Here is a 20,557-nt window from a genome sequence, read left to right on the forward strand (position 1 = left end):
TGACGATGACGGTGACACGAGGGTCCGAGCGCGGGCTCCGTCTTCGTGCTTGCTAAGAACGAGCTATGGGACCAGAGGAGGAGGCGCGTGACCGGCCTTGTTGGGGATGGAGCCGTGGTGCCCGAGCCTCTGTTTGGGCGGTGGATGGGGATGAGGAGGTAAAGGAGAGAGGAAGAAAAAGAAAAAATAAAAAACTGATAAATAGGCCCTACTTGTCAGTGGCTCATCCCCACTTTTGATGTCTCTAGACAAAAAAATGGGCTGGTCCCATCCTTCCTCAACCAAATAGAAAATAGAGTCGTCCCGTCTCATAAACCAGGAACCATCCCACTCCACCTTGTCTCTCGACCAAATGCTACCTAAAACAGAGTTGCTAGCGCTTGGACGTCCGATCCGGACGCTTAGCGTCGGACGGTGCAAATTCCCGCTGAAACATTAATATGCGCATAAAAAAAATCCCACACCTCAACATGCTTATTTGTACACCCCTCCCGCACGCTTAACACGCCTGCCCCGACGCCTGATTCGCCCCCATCCCCCGCAGGCACACCCCACCCCTGTCGTGCCCCCGATCGCTAGCCCCCTACGCACCACGTCCGTCGGCCACCGGCTCACCACACCCCATTCCCCGACGCCCCCTACTCTCTAAACAGCATGAAACACGTGCAACATGAAATACTTGAATGCAACATACGTTTAAAACAAATAAAACATCTAGAACATACACTTGCAACATATGTGTGAAAACATATGCAACATCTTGGCAGAACACTTGTAACTTGCAACATGAAAACACTTGCTACAACAGAAGACTGAAACATATAAATTTTTTTGAACATACTGTTGCAATATATGTGTGAAAATGCGACATCTAGATCAAAACGCTTGCAAAATATATCTGGAAACAGATAAAACATTTTGAACAAATGCTTGCAACATGCCTCTGAAATATTTGCAACATATGCAACATGTGCAACATCCCTCGATCTACTTTTATAACATCCATATAAAACAATCGCAATATACATATGAAATGTCTGAAACACTTGAAACATACATATACAACATAGGAGAGGGGAAGGCTAGGCCGGTCGATTCCGGTCGTTGGGGTCGGACACGACGGCTAGCGGCTATGTGCGAGCACCACCACCACCCAACGCCATCAGTACCAGGCTTGGCTCGATGACGACGGTGGGGGTGGGGGGGAGGAGCACCATGGCCACCGAGGTAGGGGGAGGTCGGTGGCCGGGGTGAGAGAGGGCGTCGTCGGGGGTGGGGAGAACACCGTGCCGGGGTGGGGGAGAGCCGCCCACTACCCTGCAATACCACCGCACCACCTACATGGATCTCGCTAGGGTGGGGAAGAGGGCTACTAGATCTACGACATTGGAGGCTCTCGGTGGGTGAGGACACCGGGATAGGGAGGGACGCGCTAGGGTGGGCAAGAGAGAGAGAGAGAGCGTGGAGCATCAGGGAAGCATGAGAGAGAGGAGCTCGTTGGGCAGGCGACGCATGCGAAGCGAGGCGAGGTTGCCAGGAATTGATTTTGTTTATTTATTTATTTATTTATTAGATGACCGACGCGTGTAGAGTGGTGCATGTAGGGATGAAAACGGTACGGATATTTTCCGTCCGTATTCGAAACCGAATCCGTTTAGAGGGGTTGAGATCTGTCCGTATCCAAGTCCGGATATCCAACATCCGATACCGTATCCGTATCCGAATACTCAAATCGCATATTTATGATGTCGATATCCAATCGTATCCTATCCGACATAGTTGACACTATCCGTATTCGAATCCAAATCCAAACAAAAATATGAAAATAAATGTAATATTAGTGATATCCATCCGTATTCGATCCGTTTTCATCCCAGTGCATGTGACGCCACAAGTCCGGAGAGGAGTCGCTGCGCGTCGGGTGTACTGTTTGTTTGTAGTGTTACGGTACCTAAAAACAGCAGCCGTAACCTTGACCACCCATCCAATCCAAGTGGCATCACCGTGGGGCGGCCCACTTGGGCGCAACAACTTGCCGCTGCGTTCTTTGGGCTTTCGCTTCCCTTTTGTCCGTCGCTGCCTCCGGCCTCCTCGGTGCCAATTGTGGACGCCGAGACGGAACCCGCATCGGCCATCCACCGCCGTCAACCCACCCTCGCGCCCAGCCCACTGCGCCTGCGCTCACTGCCACAGGGCCCCATCTCCCCCGCCTACGCCAACCGGCCCACGCTGCGTCCCATGGACCCGGCCCACCCACTGCACCGCCCCCAAGTTTACAGAATCATTTCCCATCGGCGCTACAAATCGCTCGCCTACACGATCCCACATCTACCCCTCCCACGGCAGCCGCGGGCCCGCTCGAGATGGCCCCGCGTGTCGGGGAGGGTAGACGCTCGCGTGCGGAGTGAGCGCGGCGGTTCACCACGCGAAAGGCCGCCTCCGGTTCTCCTCCCCCTCGCCTCACATCTCGTCCCCCGTCTCGCTCGACGGCTCGAGCTCTGTTGGAGGCAGGAGGGCAGGCCAAGCCAGGCCAGGCGAGGGTGTTCGGTTCACGAGCTCTTCCTCTTTCTCGACACCGCCGATCCCGACACGCGCCGCCCGCAGTGGAGGTGAGGCCAGCCCTCTCCCGGCATCGGTTTAGTCCCAGCTGATTCGACCTCTCTTTCGTCTGTGCGCTCGGTTAGGGTCATGATTCGATCCTGTTTCGCTTGGGTTCCTTGTGGTTCGATTGGTGCGGAAGACAAATTCCGTTTCGCTTAGGTTCAGATTGGTGGATGGACTCGTACGAAGTGCGAAATTTATCCTAGATACATGTCAGCTAGGCTCGTGGGCGAGTGGAATTTATTATCCCAGGTAGGTATGTCAGCTAGACTCGTTGGCGAGTGGAATTTATTATCCCAGGTGGTTTGGTGTTGCTTTGGCTAGCGATTTATTTGTTGATTTCTTATATCTAATGTTTTTAATAAGGTCGTTTGTCTAGGGACAATTTACACGGAGTGCGTTTAATCCTGATAATAGAGACACTTACATGCTAGTTGTAGTGCCATGATCAGAGAATCAAAATTGTTGTCGAGTTAACAGCTTATTTCACCATGTAAAAAGTCTGGCTCTGTTGCCATGTTCTTCCTGCTACCGTTTAAGGACCTTGAACTGCTGTCTTTCTGCAGCTGAGATCGATTCAGACTGTGTGATGTGTTTACTCATTTTTATTCGATAGGCCTGTTGCCCAAATGGCCCTGTAGACCAATTAAAATCGGCTATGTAGTCTGACTCATTGGTTAAGCCAAGGCTGACTTCTGGTTTAGTGTGTACTTTCTACGAAAACACTTCTTAGTTGGATTAATGAAATTGGATTCATCTGTTTCTTGGCAAGTGTGTATCAATTCAATTTATGTTGTCAGATTTCTCGTTGTGACAAACGTGAATGCCTTTTCTCTAATTGCAGACACAATAATCCTAGTCAAGATAGAAAGGGCATTGGACACTGGAGGAACATTTTGTTGGTGGTAACTGAGGTTTGTGCTTGTTTGTAGATGGAGAGATTAAGCACCAACCAGCTCTACAAATCTGGAGTTCCTGTAACCATACCAACATCTCTGCCTTCTATACCAGCCCCTCTGGATGAGAGCTTCCCGAGGCTTCCAGATGCACAGATTGTTTTGATGGAGAGAGAATTGAGGAGCACTCCACTACCACCTCACCAGACCACTATTGCTCCTATCCGTGCTCAGTTTCACTCCAATACTGGATCTGTTGGACCTCTGTGCTCACCTCCGTCTGTAAGGTTCTCTTCGCATTCAAATCCTGATCAATACTCGAACCACAATCCATACAATTCTCAAGCACCAAGCACTGCAACTTCTTCAACACTGAATTATGGGTCACAATATGGAGGCTTTGAACCTTCCATAACCGATTTCCCAAGAGACGTTGAACCAACCTGGTGCCCTGATCCAGTTGAGATGCATTCTTGGATACTCTGGTGATGTCCCTGCTGGGAATAATGTGACCGGGACCACTTCTATTGGCGCTTCAGATGATCTTACTAAGCAAACTGAATGGTGGACAGAGTTTATGAATGAGGATTGGAAGGACATGGTTGATATCCCTAACTTCCACAGAAACTCAACAGGTACGCTAGTTAATTCTGTCATTTTGGTGGGTGGACTTTTTGTACTCCTGTTTGTGCTAGTATTCCCTAACTGTACGGTTGGACCATTCTGTGTTCTTGTCAGCTAGTTGATGACGAATCCACAAATCTGTGATCATATTGTTGATGCCCTACAGGCTACAAGTCCCTTTTTTTTACAAAACAAATGTTTTGTAAGCTTATTTATGTTATATCTTGTTTATATCTATATTATACATCAAATCTACTCCTGGAAATCTTAAAAAGTTCAACTTTTCACTGTTCATTACACATCCAGGATAGTGGTGACCACTGTATGTTGTATACTTCACATCATACATCTCATTCTTTTTCGAAGTGACCTGTGGGTCAAAAAGTTTCTGCATTTTTTACTACTCCCTCTGTTCCAAATTATAGATCGTTTTGGCTTTTCTAGTAGATACACAACTTTTATTATGTATCTAGACATATCTTATATCTAGGTGCATAGCAAAAGCTAGTACCTAGAAAAGTCAAAACGACCTATAATTTGGGACGAGAGGGTGGTACTTTACTAGACCAAGACTAAAAATTTTCCACTTTGGATCCTCAGACCCAGCTGTTGTCTGACATATAGACTGTATTCTAAGCTCTAGACTATGCCAGTATGCATTGCAAGATGAAAGGATGTGTCAGCAGCTACCTGATATTTCTCTTATTGCAATAAATGAGCATGATGACTAAGCTGCGTGTAGGGTGTTCGGTGTTGCCTCAAGTGACTCCAGTCAGATTTGACTTGGCTCGCGATGCACAATCGGCTTTACCTTGACTTCTGTAGTCTGTACAAGTTCACATGTAGGAGTTTCACATGAGGAAAGATTTAGCAGGGTCCAGGAGGTTTGCTGTGTTTGCAAATGGCAAGACCAAATACGGCAAAGTTGCTTGCTCTTAGTTGCCTTGGGGATCATTTTTAATGAAGCAACATATATAATTTAGGAACTTGCCAAATCACTTGTTTGAGTTCAGCAATTTTATGAAATGGGTTTTGAAGTTGAAAATCAGGCATGCATTTGCTCATCTTTTGCAACATTCAATTTCAGCTATGGTAGTAATCAATCTTGTATTGGCTAGGTCACTTTTCTTTGTTATAACTTTTACTGCACTGTACTCTTTGTTTATAGTCTTTATGCATTAATTTATGCTTCACATAGGTTGGGCAACCTGTGCAACCATCCATCTCAGTTCACCAATCAGCAACCCAACAAACAGTGTCGTCTCAATCTGTTGAACCGTTGGCAGTTGTGGCACCCTCACCCGCTACTAGCTCCAATACTGCCAAGGCACGCATGAGATGGACTCCTGAGCTTCACGAGCGCTTTGTGGATGCTGTCAATCAACTTGGTGGCAGTGAAAGTGCGTACTGTTTGCAGATATATTTCTCTCATGATTGAATATATTCATTTTGACATTTTCCTTAAATTGTTTCAGAAGCAACTCCTAAGGGTGTCCTGAAGCTAATGAAGGCAGACAATTTGACCATTTATCATGTAAAAAGTCATCTTCAGGTCTGATATCTAGCCCTATAGTTGGATGTTACTGAAAATAGTTGCAAATTATTCTCTATCTGATTTTTATTGAACACTGTGTTTCAGAAATACAGAACAGCTCGATACAGACCAGAGTTATCTGAAGGTCTGGCATGTTCCACTTCCTATATGTTCTATTTCTTTGTATTCATTGCTGCAATTTCTTCAGTTGTTTTATTAAGTTTGGTGATTTGATATTTTCAGGCTCTTCTGAAAAGAAAGTGGCATCTAAAGAAGATATACCATCTATTGACTTGAAAGGGTAAGTCTGCACATAGGATTTTGTTTGTGTTGATGTTTTGATTTCAATATACAATGTAAAAGTGTTCGAGAAAAAAATAATATAGCTTTCATTTCCAATATTATGAGAGAGCCAAGCAATAGCTTGGTTGGTAGAGCCTCCAGTTGAGAGTCCATTCACCTGGGCTCAAACCTGGGTGCTTGCAGGTCGCGTGACACAAAGCCAGGGTGTTGTCTTCTCCTTGTGGTCGAGTTTTTGATCATCAAGTTTTTGCATGAAATGCCTGATCTGGAAATTTGTTTACAGTAGATACTATTATGATCATATTTTCAGCAAAAAACATGAATGATGGCGTAAATTTTTTTTGTTGTTTGCAAGAATAGAAGCGTAATAAGTTCACCAATCAATTATCAAACAGATATGACAGTTTATTTGTGCATCAATCTGATTAAACACAACTATTTTCGACGCTTCTTTTTTTTACTGAATGTGCCGTCACAGCATAGATTCATGGATTCAGCATTGCCTACGTATTTTGATGAATTTCAGATTCCTTCTCCTTCGTGAGTAGTTTTATATCCAGTTTCAAATATTTTTTTTCCTTTTAACAGTGTTTTGTTAGTTTTATTACTTTTTAATCAAGGAACAGCTTGCCATGTTAGCCAAACTGTATGGGTATCCACAAATTACTTTGTTATGTGGTCCTGAACTTTGGTTCTTTTGTTGCACCACAAGAGTTGCATCTGAACAAATGCAGTTACTTTAGTCTTTGTTTTAAGTGCCTGGTTTCAGAGCATCATTTTTATACTGCTGCAGGAGTTTTGATCTCACTGAAGCACTTCGGCTCCAGTTGGAACTTCAAAAGCGGCTTCATGAACAGCTTGAGGTACTATTACACTTTGCTCTGCTTTCGATTCGATGTCTGAAATTGCAAGGGTCTAAAATCAGTATAACTTAGAGGTGTTGGTAAAATATTTTATTTTACCATATTTTCCTTTGCATCTTGAGCTTGTAACTCCAGGAGATTTTGAATTTTATTTTTATATGCGACACTGTTTTCCTTTGCATCTTGTGGTACAGGTTCAATTTGCATTATTTTGGAGCTTGTATTTTTATTTGTAATGTGATCTCCAAATAAAATAATTGCCCATTTAGTATATTAGTACGGTCAATTCTTAAGAGTGCATGTACTGACTCTTACCTCTTTCAGAGTATGTTGACTATAATGATAGTTGCTTCATTGGTTGATGAACCGTAAGCACTACAGCCAATATGCTTCATATTTTTGTTGTTTAAAAAATATGCTAGGTTTACCAAAACTGATTCATAGAGCCCCTGCTGCTAACCACTTCAGATTCAAATTTGAGCTAGCCAACAATCTGAACTGTAAATGTTTGTTCCCGAAAATTGCCTGGTAACCTTGTCTGCAGCATGCTGTATCTTACTGAAGTTCATCATTATGGCTGTTCCATGGAATTCAGATACAAAGAAGTTTGCAGTTAAGAATTGAGGAACAAGGAAGTGTCTTCAGATGATGCTAGAGCAGCAGTGCATACCGGGGACAGAAAAGGTGCAGAATGCTAAAACCACTTCCGATTCTGAGATTCCAGAATCTTCTACAGTCAAGGATGTCCCAGAAAACAGTCAAAATGGACCAACCAAGCAAACAGGTATGCATATCTATATAACTATGAAAGGCTTTAGCTTGTGGTGATGCCGGTTGTGATATGATGAGGCACACAGATCACTGATGTTTCTTGCCTTTTGTTTCAGAATCAGCTGACAGCCAATGAAGTTGCAAGCATGAAATGGGTTTCATGATCTGATTGGTTGTTTTCAGGCTTAGTTGTTTTTGTCCTTTCGTGGGAACAGATGAATGCTATTGTTAACTTCTTTGCAAAGCCTGGCCAGGTGCATGTAACTAGGAGTTAGTTGTATAGTGCCCACTATCACGGTATCACTGAATCCCCGTGTTATGTGGATGATGTAGTCTTCAGAAGACAGCGCAAGCACAATGTCAGGGGTTTGACTTGTTTTTTTTTTCTTCCTCCTTTTGTTAGGTATCAAGTAGCATCTGGTAGGCATTTGATTATGGGCTAATTCAAGTATTTACAATAATGTTTAGCACCTGTTTAGAACATGTCATGGTACCAAATGTGATGAAGGATGTGTTGCCTTTATACGAGAGAATGAGAGATTTGAACTGCTTCGGTTCGGTCTCAGATCCATACCATCTCTCTTCGTCAGAGAATTTTGTTTTACCTTATGAAACCGGAACGTTACGATGAACTGTGCAATGGCCGCAATGAGATGAGCAGCAGATACACGCGATGAGACCAAGCACTTCACCCAACCAAACCCAGAATTCAAACTAGCTAGAACTTTTTTTTAGACTGAAAGAAAAATATATTAAAATATAGCTGAGTAAACCATCATGTTACAAAATATAACATATATATACCTAGAAACTGTTTTTCATCTTAAATGTATTCACGCTTTCTATAGCTCTAAATCTCGATCACAAACCTGTACGGCGATTCTTATGAAGGACCACACAGGCAAATACTTAGCAAAAGACCTGAGAATAGATGTTCATCAAATGACGACAAACGGAGTTAAGAAACTTCTTTCTTGTGGCTTCCTTCTTTCTTTTGCCCTTGAAGAAAAAAGGAAAATTGATCTGAATTTTCCCAACTCAATATCAGTAATTGGCTTGAGGAGAAGACTTATTCTCCTAGTCCTTCATCGAGGTCAGATCAAACCACAACAAAGCGGAGAAGAGCCCAGAGAAAATTATTTCATGGCGGTAGCATCATCTCCGCCTTGATATCGCCGTTCAGATCGTCATGCCGAGGAAGTTGGTGACGCCGTTGTTGCCCTCATCTTCATCAGAGTCGTCATGGAGAATACAAATTCACCCTACCCCTCGCCGTCGCCGGGGAAGAGAAGGAGATAAACCCCCTATACCAAAGAATTTAGCATGGAAAGACCTTAACACTAAAAAAACATAATCTACTAGAAAAAAAACTTATTAGAGAGATAGATCTCCACTCTCTCCGCTCTCCGGCTAGATGCTGGAGGGCGAAGGGAGGGGACCAGCAGTGGTGGAAGCGGGCGGCGGCGGCGGCGGCCTCGGCTGACCCTAGGGCATAGACGAGAGGGAGGTGAAAGCCGAGAGTCCTTACAAACTAGCTAGAACGCGTTGCTCAATTACATACTGGCCTAGAGTGCAATGAGCGAGCGAAAGAAAAATCTTGAAAATAACAATGCTTTCTGTAGGTTTAGCGATGAAAAAAATTGCTTCTAGTTTTAACATCTTTCTCGAAAAAAAAACAGATACAATATTTCTAGAAATGAATACGGCAATGAAATAGTTGGATACCTGGCCAACCTGGGGCCAAAACCTGGACACCAAACTGTAGCACAACACCATACATATGGTCGGTTTAGACGGCCTCTAGCCGTGGCGCTACAGCAGAGCCGGTGGAGGAAAAAAAAGCGCTTTCTTTCCTTTCCTACTAGTTGTTTCCTTAGGTCCCGTCTCCTGCTCTTGGTGGTTATTATCATGACTAGTAGAAGGTTAAAAAAACACAGGGTACCATGAACCTTGTACTCATCTTTGGCAATTGTGAAAGTAAGAAAAAAAAGACCTTGGTTCTTACCATTCAATAATTCATTTAAAATTTCACAATGAAATCATCTACCAAGGCCTCATATCATAATACATAAATTATCTTCGCTATGAACAATTTACACAAAATACATACACATTCAGTTTGAATATGAAAGTGTGTATACTTGCAAGTTGGTAGTCATTCACAAGATTCATGTACTCCACTCATCATTTGGTCATTTGCCTCAAATTCATCACGAAAATAAAAAAGCTAACATACATAACTAGAGCATTATCAATAGTGAAATTGATGCACTGTCTAATTCTTATTCAGAAATGTTGGATCATGTGGCATGTCCAATGTTTTGGGGTTGATCGTTGAATTCGATATAAGGACTGCACTTTGGCTTCAAAATTCGAGGGAAGCCATTGGAGAAGAAGACGATGAAAGAATATGGATAGAATATTATGTATTTTTTATTTCAGATTTTTTCATTATAATTTGAGGATGTACTGTGCCAAGATTTAATATAAGTCTCCATTCCCTTTGAAAAAAAATGTTTATGTATCAAACATATACAATTTCATGCAGTAACAATCATTATGAAACATAACTAACTAATCAAACAAAAACTAGATCATTATCAAACAACGCGATAATTCATCATCAACAAGAGTAAACTTTAAAAGGTTCGACTTATAATAACATAGCCTCCCTTTTGAAAGAATGCAGGATTTGTTTTTCGTTTGTTCTGTGTTTCTCATGTAAAAATGAACTAATTCCTATAAAATACCTATACAATTCCTTTGTTCCAAAAAAGCTCTTAAAGTTGATTAGTTCAGGTACATACTCCCTCTGTCATTTTTAGGTGTCGTCTAAATTTTCGTGGCAGTCACACTATCTCTAAATAAGTGTATTTTATAAATGTACATATAATGACTAATGTCATGAGTGTGGACAAGAAGGCCACTTTGCCCATGACTACCAAACTCCACCACCACAACCCGTGTCCAAGCATGCTAAACCCTTTGCTTTCAATGCTCATTACATGCTTAGAAAGGATTCTAGTGGGAAGATGAAAGTCATGTTCTTAGGACCTCCCAACAAGAATAGGCCTAATAAAATTTGGGTAGCAAAGTCACTTGTTGAGAAGGTGAAGGGCCCTCAACAAGTTTGGGTTCCTAAAGCTTGATCTCTTGTGTGTAGGTGAACTACAAGACCGGTAGAAGTCATTGGGTTATTGATAGTGGTTGCACACAACATATGACCGGTGATCCTCGTATGTTCACCTCACTAGATGAAGAAGTAGATGGACAAGAAAGAATCATATTTAGAGATAATTCAAAGGGCAAGGTTAAAGGATTGGACAAAGTGGCAATATCAAATGATCATTTTATCTCAAATGTGCTATATGTTGCTTTATTGAGCTTCAACTTGCTATCCGTTGGATAATTGTGTGATCTTGACTTCCAATGCTTGTTTACCGAGAAGGAAGTTGTTGTATCTAAGAAGGATGATGATCAAGTGATATTCAAAGGATTTAGATACAACAACCTATATCTAGTGGACTTTACCTCCGAAGATGCTAATTTGAAGACTTGCCTATTCACCAAAACAACACTTGGGTGTCTATGGCATTGAAGACTTGCTCATGTTAGGATGAGCTCACTTAAGAAGCTAATGAAGAATGATTTGATGAGAGGGTTGAAGGATGTGAAGTTTGAGAAGGACAAGCTTTGTAGTGCATGTCAAGCCGGCAAGCAAGTTGTAAATACTCATCCAACAAAAACTTTCATGTCAACCACAAGAGTGCTAGAACTCCTTCACATGGACTTATTTGGACCAACAACATACAAGAGTTTGAAAGAAAATCTTTATTGTCTTGTGATTGTTGATTACTATTCAAGATACACATGGGTATTCTTCCTTCATGACAAATCCGAAGTTGCATCTTGCTTCAAGAAATTTACCAAGAGAGCATAAAATGAGTTTGAAGTAAAGCTCAAAAAGATTAGAAGTGACAACGGTAAAGAATTTGACAACACAAACATAGAAGCCTATTGTGATAAAGTTTGGATCAAGCATGACGTCTCCGCAACATATACTCCTCAACAAAATGGTGTAGTTGAGAGGAAGAACTGAACATTGATCACTCTTACAAGAACAATGCTTGATGAGTATAACACTCCTGAAGCTCTATGGGCGGAAGCTATCAACATCGCATGCTATGCATCCAACCACCTATTCCTTTAAAAGTTTCTTGGCAAGACACCTTATGAGTTGCTCAATGGGAAGAAGCCGAACGTCTCCTTCTTTAGGGTGTTTGGATGCAAATGCTACATCTACAAGAAGCAGCAACACCTAGAAAAGTTTCAAAGATGTTGTGATATTAGTTTTCTTGTTGGTTACTCATCAAAGTCGAAAGCATATAGAGTATTTAATCATGCCACCGACTTGGTTGAAGAAACATATGATGTGGAATTTGATGAATCTAACGGCTCCCAAGGAGCACATGAGAATCTTGATGATGTAGGTGATGAACCATTGAGGGAGGCTATGAAGAACATTCTGGTTGAAGACATCAAGCCTAATGATGATGAAGATGATGTGCGAGTGATCAATCCACCTACTTCATCAAGTGTGTCACAAGATGGTGAAAAAGATGGGAGAGTACAAAATAAAGATACTCATGTCTCCCATGAGCAAATGGTGACATAAGCCCAAGATGTTGATGCTCCACATCCTCCCCCTCAAGTGGTTGATAGAAGAAATTCACCTCTACTCCAAGCTCATCCACAAGATCTCATCATAGGGAGTCCATCAAAGGGAGTAATGACTCGCTCATAAAAACTTGCTTTATTTATTGAACATCACTCTTTTGTCTCTTGTTTTGAGTCTACCAAGGTAGAAGAAGCTCTTCAAGATCCGGATTGGATTAATGCCATGCATGAAGAGTTGAACAACTTCACCTGCAATGAAGTTTGGACTCTTGAAGAGCGACCAAAAGGTGCAAGAGTCATTGGAATAAAGTGGGTGTTCCGCAACAAGCAAGATGATCAAGGCGTTATTGTGAGGAACAAGGCAAGACTAGTTACAAAGGAGTTCTCTCAAGTTGAAGATTTAGATTTTGGAGAGACCTTTGCACCAGTTGCAAGACTAGAAGCCATCCGTATCCTCCTTGCATATGCATCACATCATGAAATGAAACTATATCAAATGGATGTGAAAAGTGCATTTTTAAATAGCTTTATTAATGAACTAGTCTATGTTAATCAACCTCCTGGGTTTAAAGACCCTAGATATCCTAATCATGTTTATAGGTTGTCCAAGGCATTATATGTGCTTAAGCAAGCCCCAAGAGCTTGGTATGAGCGCCTTTGAGACTTCCTCATTGAGAAGGGCTTTACCATTGGGAAGGTCAACACCACACTATTCACCAAGAAGCTTGATGGACATATCTTCATTTGTTAAGTGTATGTTGATGATATCATCTTTGGATCATCAAATGAAGATTCTTGCAAAGAGTTTGGTGAATTGATGTCGAAGAAGTTTGAGATGTCAATGATTGGAGAGCTTACATTCTTTCTTAGTTTTCAAGTCAAGCAAATGAGAGATAGGATTTTCATCTCTCAAGAGAAATATACAAATGATCTTCTCAAGAGATTTAATATGGATGAATGTAAGCCAATCAAGACACCAATGCTAACTAATGGACATCTCGACCTAGATGAGGGAGGTAACACGGTTGATCAAACTCTCTACCGCTCTATGATTGGTAGCTTGTTATATTTAACCGCATCTAGGCCCGACATCATGTTTAGTGTGTGTGTATGTGTGCTAGATTTCAAGCTAATCCTAAGGAAACTCATTTGATTGCCGTTAAAAGAATCCTTAGGTATCTTAAGCATATACCAAGCATTGGCCTTTGGTATCCCAAAGGAGCTATATTTGAATTAGTTGGCTATTCTGATTCGGATTATGCCGGTTGCAAAGTTGATAGAAAAAGCACATCCGGAGGGTGCTATTTGTTTGGTAGATCACTTGTGTTTTGGTCCTCCAAGAAACAAAATAGTGTGGCTTTGTAAATCGCCGAAGCGGAATACATTGCTGCAGGTGCTTGTTGTGCACAAATTCTTTATATCAAACAAACTTTGCTAGACTATGGTGTAGTTCTAGAAAAAGTACCTCTTTTGTGCGACAATAAAAGTGCGGTAAAACTTGCAAATAATCTGGTTCAACATTCTCGCACCAAGCACATAGATATCCGCCATCACTTTCTTAGAGATCATGTTGCAAAGAATGATATTTCATTAGAAGGTATAAGGACCGAGGATCAATTGGCGGATATCTTTGCTAACCCGCTAGATGAGGCAACTTTTTGTCGATTACGGACTGAGCTCAATGTTCTTGATTTTAGTAACTTCACTAAAAAATGAGCTTGTGTTGTCTCTTGCATTGCATTGTAATATACAACATATTTAATTTTTGGTAATGCATATAGGGCTTGTCTAACATGGTTAAGATAACCGCCATAAAGCGTGTGAAGAAGCTTAACCTTGGTTCAAACTTGACAAGCAACTAGATTTGCTTTCAAGTATTGCATTGCATATGCATGAATGTTGCTTTGTCGTTTATCTTCAATTGCCCTCTTATTGCCTATTTTCTTAAAATATTTTGAAAAAATTGAGAGTTTGAGGGAGGTCACTCACATCAGTTCCAATTGGTGTTTATTTGGATCTTATTGAAGTTGGAACTTGATTGGAAATAGGCAGCACGAAGGACTTTGAAGATTTGCTGGAAAAAGAGTAACCGGACGCTGCACCGGACTCTGAAGTCAAGCGTCCGGTTAGTTCATAGGAGGTGAACCTGCTGCGATGGAGTGACTGGACTCTGCTGTTCAGCATCTGGTCAGATGGTGGTTCAGTGTCCAATCAAGTGAAGATGATGGAGGCAGTGTGGACCGAACTCTGGCTACGTCCGGTCGGGGTTCACCAGATGCGTCCGGTCAAGATTCTAGGAGTTTTGCACCTCTCTAGAGTCGACTAGACTTTGGGTGGCAGCGTCCGGTCATTGCCACTAGAGCGTCCGGTCAGTAGAAATCGCACGGTTTCAAGACTCTTTCTTCTTTCCTAATCCAATCCATTGGGGGACCCCATAGAACGCCATCACCGGTTGACCTAATCTTCATCCACTGCAAATCCACCGCCCCCACGCCGACTTTGCTGTCCCAAGCCACAGCGTCGTGCCCTAGCCACTCAATCCGCTAGTGGCGCTCCTACCCGTGCCACCTGCTCCGCGCTGCCTACCCACAGTTGTGCCGCTGTGCCCTGCTCCCGCGCCTGCCCTACCGTGAGCTCGTGTCTCCAGCACCGCCGCGCCGCTCCTTCCCGTGCCCGCGTGCCATGCTCTAGCGCTGCCGCCGTACCAAGCAGCAGCGCTGCCTGTGCTCGAGCCTCTACGCCAGCAAGAAGCACCACCGCTGCCCTAGCCACTGCTCACCGCACCTCTTCACCGCAGTGCACCGCCAAGCCACGCCCCAGCTTCACCAGCGCCCAGAGCCCTACTTGAACCCTAGCCATCGATTCACTATACATAACAAACCCTAGCTTCACAGTGCTGATTTGGTGGTTCCCTGATCTATTCCTTGTTCTTTGGTTCACCGGTTCGTCAGGTAGCAAGCCCTCGTTTCCAATTTCGTATCTATTTCTTGCTTTCTTAGAATTTCGTATCTCTAGAAATATTGTAATTATTCATATATCTGATCTATTCTAACGTGCAGCGAGTTGATGTTTCTGAGGTCTTAGTGGCAGTTGACAATCAACTTGGGGCCAAGCTCATGAGTACGGATCGAGGCAAGTTGGCAATTGATCTTTGTCAGCGATAATTATTCTTTTTAGATCCATCAGATGGCTCGTGTCAAGAATGTCGGAGGAGGTCCTGGTGATGAGGATCTGAGGCCCCTGCCTCGCCAGCCTATAGATGCAAAAGGCAAGGCAACGAAGAAACTAGCGACCAAGAAGCGTAAGTACCCTGATGCAGATACAGCGAGAGCAGTCGTAGTTGCAGAGGCCGTAGAGCACGCAGAGAGAGGAGGTACTCGGAGTGATGTTGTTATTTTAGATCAACTTTCTCCATCTACAAGGGCTGCACTTGAGTAGGTTGAGCACCGTCATGGTGGTCCAGCTGGGACTGTCATGGTTGGAGGACAGCGTGTGGCTATCGATGAGAGTCAGCCTTAGGGGGAGTCACAACAGCTGCCACAACCAGTAGAGCAGACTCAGGAGGGAGAGCAGGCCGAGGAGACAGAGCAGGCACCTCAGCCACTACTTCACTGCTCTAGTCATACCCATGCTCCAGTCACACCAAGGCTAGAGACACAGCGGAGGGGTTCTCCTCCATTGCCTAGACCACAGGGTCCGCCTCTAGTGACTCATCTAGATTTGAGGGCCACCACGGCTAAGCAGGTGCAGCAGCTCAGATTTGTAGACTTTGAGTAGTGGTTCCCGCCGAGGAGGGATGACCGAGCTTCAGAGGGCATCTACATACCACTACAGGAAGATTTTTATAATGCATATCTTAACAGTGGGGCAGTATTCAGATCTCAGAGGGTGTGCAACATTGAGTCCATTGTAGCAGCAGCCGGAGAGTATATTCGCCCTTACCTAGCTTACCTACCAGGGCTGACAGATTTACTTGGACGGACATGCTTATATGTTCCATCTTGGGTCCAACAGTTCTATGCTACACTCTGGATTGACCCACAACACAGATTCATTCACTTTGCTTTCAGAGGCAGAGATTACAGGCTGATGAGCTCTAGGGTCAGAGAGATTTTTAGGCTTCAGGAGCAGCTAGTCCGACTTCATGAGGTTTGCTATGGATAGACAGTGCCTTCTAGACGCTTTCATGGCGGTATGGTGCCTCCTACAGATCTAGTTCGCCATTGCTTCACAGAGCCTTTCGATGAGGGGTCGAGTAGGACACCCATCGATCTCACTCCTACTACTAGAGTGCTTGATGCTATTATGAGGAGGACACTGCTTCCAAAGATGGGGTATCACGAGGGCTTGACTCGCATACAGCTATGGCTATTGAACTCCCTGATGCAGTAGACTGTGTTTGACATTTGGGATCTCCTTCTATCAGAGATGGAGGATACTATTGCAGAGGGGTCTAGGGGTCACAGGCAGCTGCCATATGCTCACTAGATTACATTCTTGATCCACATGTCAGTTACTGTGAGGCCACCTGAGATACTGGTAGAGTATAGTGGTGCTACTACAGAGTTCCCTACATACAACATGACTCAGATGATCCGCCATAGTGTAGTGAGGACACCTAGCCAGCCGCACCGTTGTCCAGAGGTGCTAGAGACTGTAGCCCAATAGGATGAGACCATCAGGGGCATAACAGCTATAGAGGAGGAGCAATTAGATGCTCAGCAGGAGGGGATGGTCGAGAGGGACCCCAGTGATAGCTCAGATGATGACTACTGTGATATCCCTTAGATGCCTCCACGATGACATGACCATGAGGCCAGTATTTCTAGTTCAGCTCCACTTGCATCGTAGATAGACCTCACTCTACTTGCCATACTTGAGCGGATGAGGTAGGATCAGACTCGCTAGGCTTAAGAGACCGCTGCTATATTTGTACAGTTTTAGACTCGACAGGATGAGTTTCAGCGATAGCAGTAGGTGATCCAGCAGCAGCAGTAGGCTATACAGTAGCAGCAGCAGGCCATGCATCAGCAGCAGCTTCTCATGCAGCAACAACTAATTGGGTTTATGTAGCATGTTGTGATAGCTATTGGGGCCCCACCGCCACAGCCTTCACCCAAGCTTGGTCAGTCTGCCACCACTTCTATGACTCTAGCTTTATAGCCTAATGGGCTTCAGAGTTAGGGACCGCCAGTGCCATAGTTTCCTTCACCTATAGAGCAGGTGTCCTAGTGGTTTGCTTCGCCAGTGCTAGCCCCACAGTTCACTCCTCTTCATATAGGCTTTACTCCGTCTCAGAGTTCGTCAATGCTCACCCTAGTTTCCAGGAGCCTTGGTGCTTCATTCAGTGAGTTGACAGGGCAGCCTACACCACTAGAGATACATGTCCCAAGTCCTTCCATAGTTGCACCTATTACCGAGACTACAGAGACGCTCCCTTCATCAGTTACATCATCAGAGCAGGCAGCGCTAGTTATAGATCCAACCTAGACCGCTTCAGTATCGCTTCTAGCTATAGAGGGTCGATCCGACCTAGACCGCTTTAGCATCGCTTCTAGCTATAGAGGGTCAGACTGCTCAGAGCTCAGGATTAGATGATGATGGCACACAGTTCCAGCTCGCTCCTCGCATCTCAATGCCCGACTCGTCTGCTGTAGCCCCACCGACCAACCCTTAGGTTTTGGTGTTTGACACCAAAGGGGGAGATGGATCGAGTATGTTAGTCTTAGGGGGAGCGATACATTTAGGGAGAGTCTATCTATTAGTTTATCTATTACATTTGGAGTTTTATGTGTGATACATTTTGCATTCATGTTTACTATTATGCATTGAACTACTTAAGTGTGATCGTAATCGTGATATTAATGTAATCGTGATATTTATGTGATATGTGACATGTGTGCTCTCTACTTTGAATTATTTATATGCCATATCACTTGTGTTATGCTCATTTGCTTTGCTTCCGCGTTTTACTCCGATATATGCAAATGAGCTTTATCACTTGTACTCTTGCTTATTTCATATCTTTTGAGTACATCATGTTGGCTTGGGTCATATAAGCTTGCCTAACACTTTTGTTCTTATTGTCAAAAGCTTATATGAACCAAGCATGTTTAAAAAATCTCATCTCTTTCACATACTCGAGGTGGTATTGTCATCAATCACCAAAAGGGGAAGATTGAAAGCATCTAGGCCCCTAGTTGGGTTTCGGTGATTAATGACAATACATGATTACTGTGATTAACGTGTGTTTTGCAGAAGTAATTAAGTTAGGTCACGGTAATGGAGATCAATTGGGCTATCATAGTGGTGATGCCCCTACGATGGAAATCGTTTCGGTTTTCAAAGGATGGACGACAAGGTTAAGGATAGACTAGTTCTAAGTGTCATTTGGTGTTGAGGAGACACTTAGAGTAGTTTAGGACTTTGTTTTTTTCCTTTGGCCATACTATTAAGGGGGGTATGGACGGGTAGCTTGACCAGGTGAGTCTAGTGAGTTAGGTGTGGTGCACACTTGCTAAATCTAGCACTAGGTAGCTCCTAAAAAGCCCTTAGATCCAATGGAGCAAACTCCATTCACGTATGATCGAGAGTAGGAAGTGAATGGAGGGTCAAATGCTGACCGGACGCTGGTTCCGGAGTGATCGGACGCTGGCGCAGAGTCCGGTCAGTTCATTTGATCAAGGTGATTTCGTCTGGTGTGATCGGATGCTGAGAGGTGAGTGATCGGACGCTGGGTCCCAACGTCCGCTCGACTCCAGTAAGGTTCTAGAGAGGAAAAATCGTGACCGAACGCGTCCGGTCACAACTTAAACACTGGAGTTTGGGGAGAACTGACCGGAGCGTTCGGTCAACATGACCGCAGCGTCCGGTCACTCCGCAGAGGCACATAACGGTTCGTTTTTCAACCAAGGTTATAAATACTTCCTCCATTCGTGTGAGGGGGTACTTTTGCTCATTCCAACAGCTGAGAAACACCTTTGAGAGTGCCAAGAAGAGCAAGGTCCTAGTGAGGTGATTGAGATTTGAGAATCCCAAAGAGAGCCCTCATTAGTGAAAGCAAGAGTAGCAAAGTGTGCATCCACCTTTCTCATTAGGCTTGTCGTGGTCAAGTGAGAGTTCGTGCTTGTTACTCTTGGTGATCGCCATCACCTAGATGACTTGATGGTGATCGAGAGTTTGGTGATCATCCGACGGAGCTTGTGGATGACACAACTCAAGTTGTGAGCAGTTGTGGGTGATTCACCGCGACGGAGTATCAAAGAATCAACCCGTAGAGAGCACTTGATCCTTGCACGGATCAAGGGGAAGCCACACCCTTGCGCGGGTGCTCCAACGAGGACTAGTGGGGAGTGACGACTCTCCGATACCTCGGCAAAATATCGCCGCGTTCCTCCTTCTCTCTTTACTTTGTGCATTTACTTTGAGCAATTCAATTCTTATCATTTACATTTATAGAATTGTCATGCTAGAGTAGGATTGAAACATAGGTTGCTAAACTTTTATGCGGTAGATCAATAGAAACACTTTCTAGGCACAAGGGGTTAATTGGGCTAACCGTAGGACTTAATTATTGCAAAGAAATTTAGAATTAGCCCAATTCACCCCTCCTCTTGGGCATCTTGATCCTTTCACATGTATAGTGTGTTGATTTGTTGGTGACTTAGTTGTTGTCTTTGTCTTGATGATCTTTGAAATGGAAATGCAGAATGGAGGATGGAGTTGATAGAGTGGGTTTTTGTCTTCAGCGGGCTTTGGGCTAGCCCAACCTGTTGTTTTGGTCGTGCTTCTCGGGCTGGCCCGACGTGCTGTGCCTAGGCCGTTGGTCAGGCACGATGCCTGGCTCGACATGGGCCCACATCACGTCGTGCCATGCCTGCCTAGTGTCAGCGGGCCGTGTTTTGGTCGGGCCCGTGTTGTGTCGCGCCGAGCGGCCTGATTGGCCTTGTATACCCAAGAAATTGTTTTTATCTTTTTTTTGTTCTCGTTCTTTCCACATCCGCAAATTGCTTAGTTGCAGGATAACTAATTAACAGAGACAGAAACTACAATAATATAAATATGTACTATTGAGACTGCCCTAATGGAAACTATTTCAAAGTTTCTGGGTTTAGGACTACTCTTATACTAACTCTATAGTCTATACAACGGCTTCTCTACAATTAGTTTAAATAATAAAAGATGAATAAATGCAAAGCAATGGCAAACTGCTTACCCCTATCGGGATGAATATAGTGTGTGTGTGTGTGTGGTGGGGGTGGGGGGGGGGGGGGGGGGGGGGTGGGGGT

At 43.8% G+C, this 20,557-nt stretch overlaps 1 pseudogene; it reads left to right on the plus strand.

Moving 5' to 3' along the window:
- The first annotated feature begins 2,375 nt into the window (after window positions 1-2,375).
- On the plus strand, window positions 2,376-8,163 carry LOC136541699 (protein PHOSPHATE STARVATION RESPONSE 2-like; annotated as a pseudogene).
- Window positions 8,164-20,557: the final 12,394 nt, after the last annotated feature.

Source organism: Miscanthus floridulus, chromosome 3, assembly GCF_019320115.1.
Source record: "Miscanthus floridulus cultivar M001 chromosome 3, ASM1932011v1, whole genome shotgun sequence".
NCBI classification, from domain to species: domain Eukaryota; kingdom Viridiplantae; phylum Streptophyta; class Magnoliopsida; order Poales; family Poaceae; genus Miscanthus; species Miscanthus floridulus.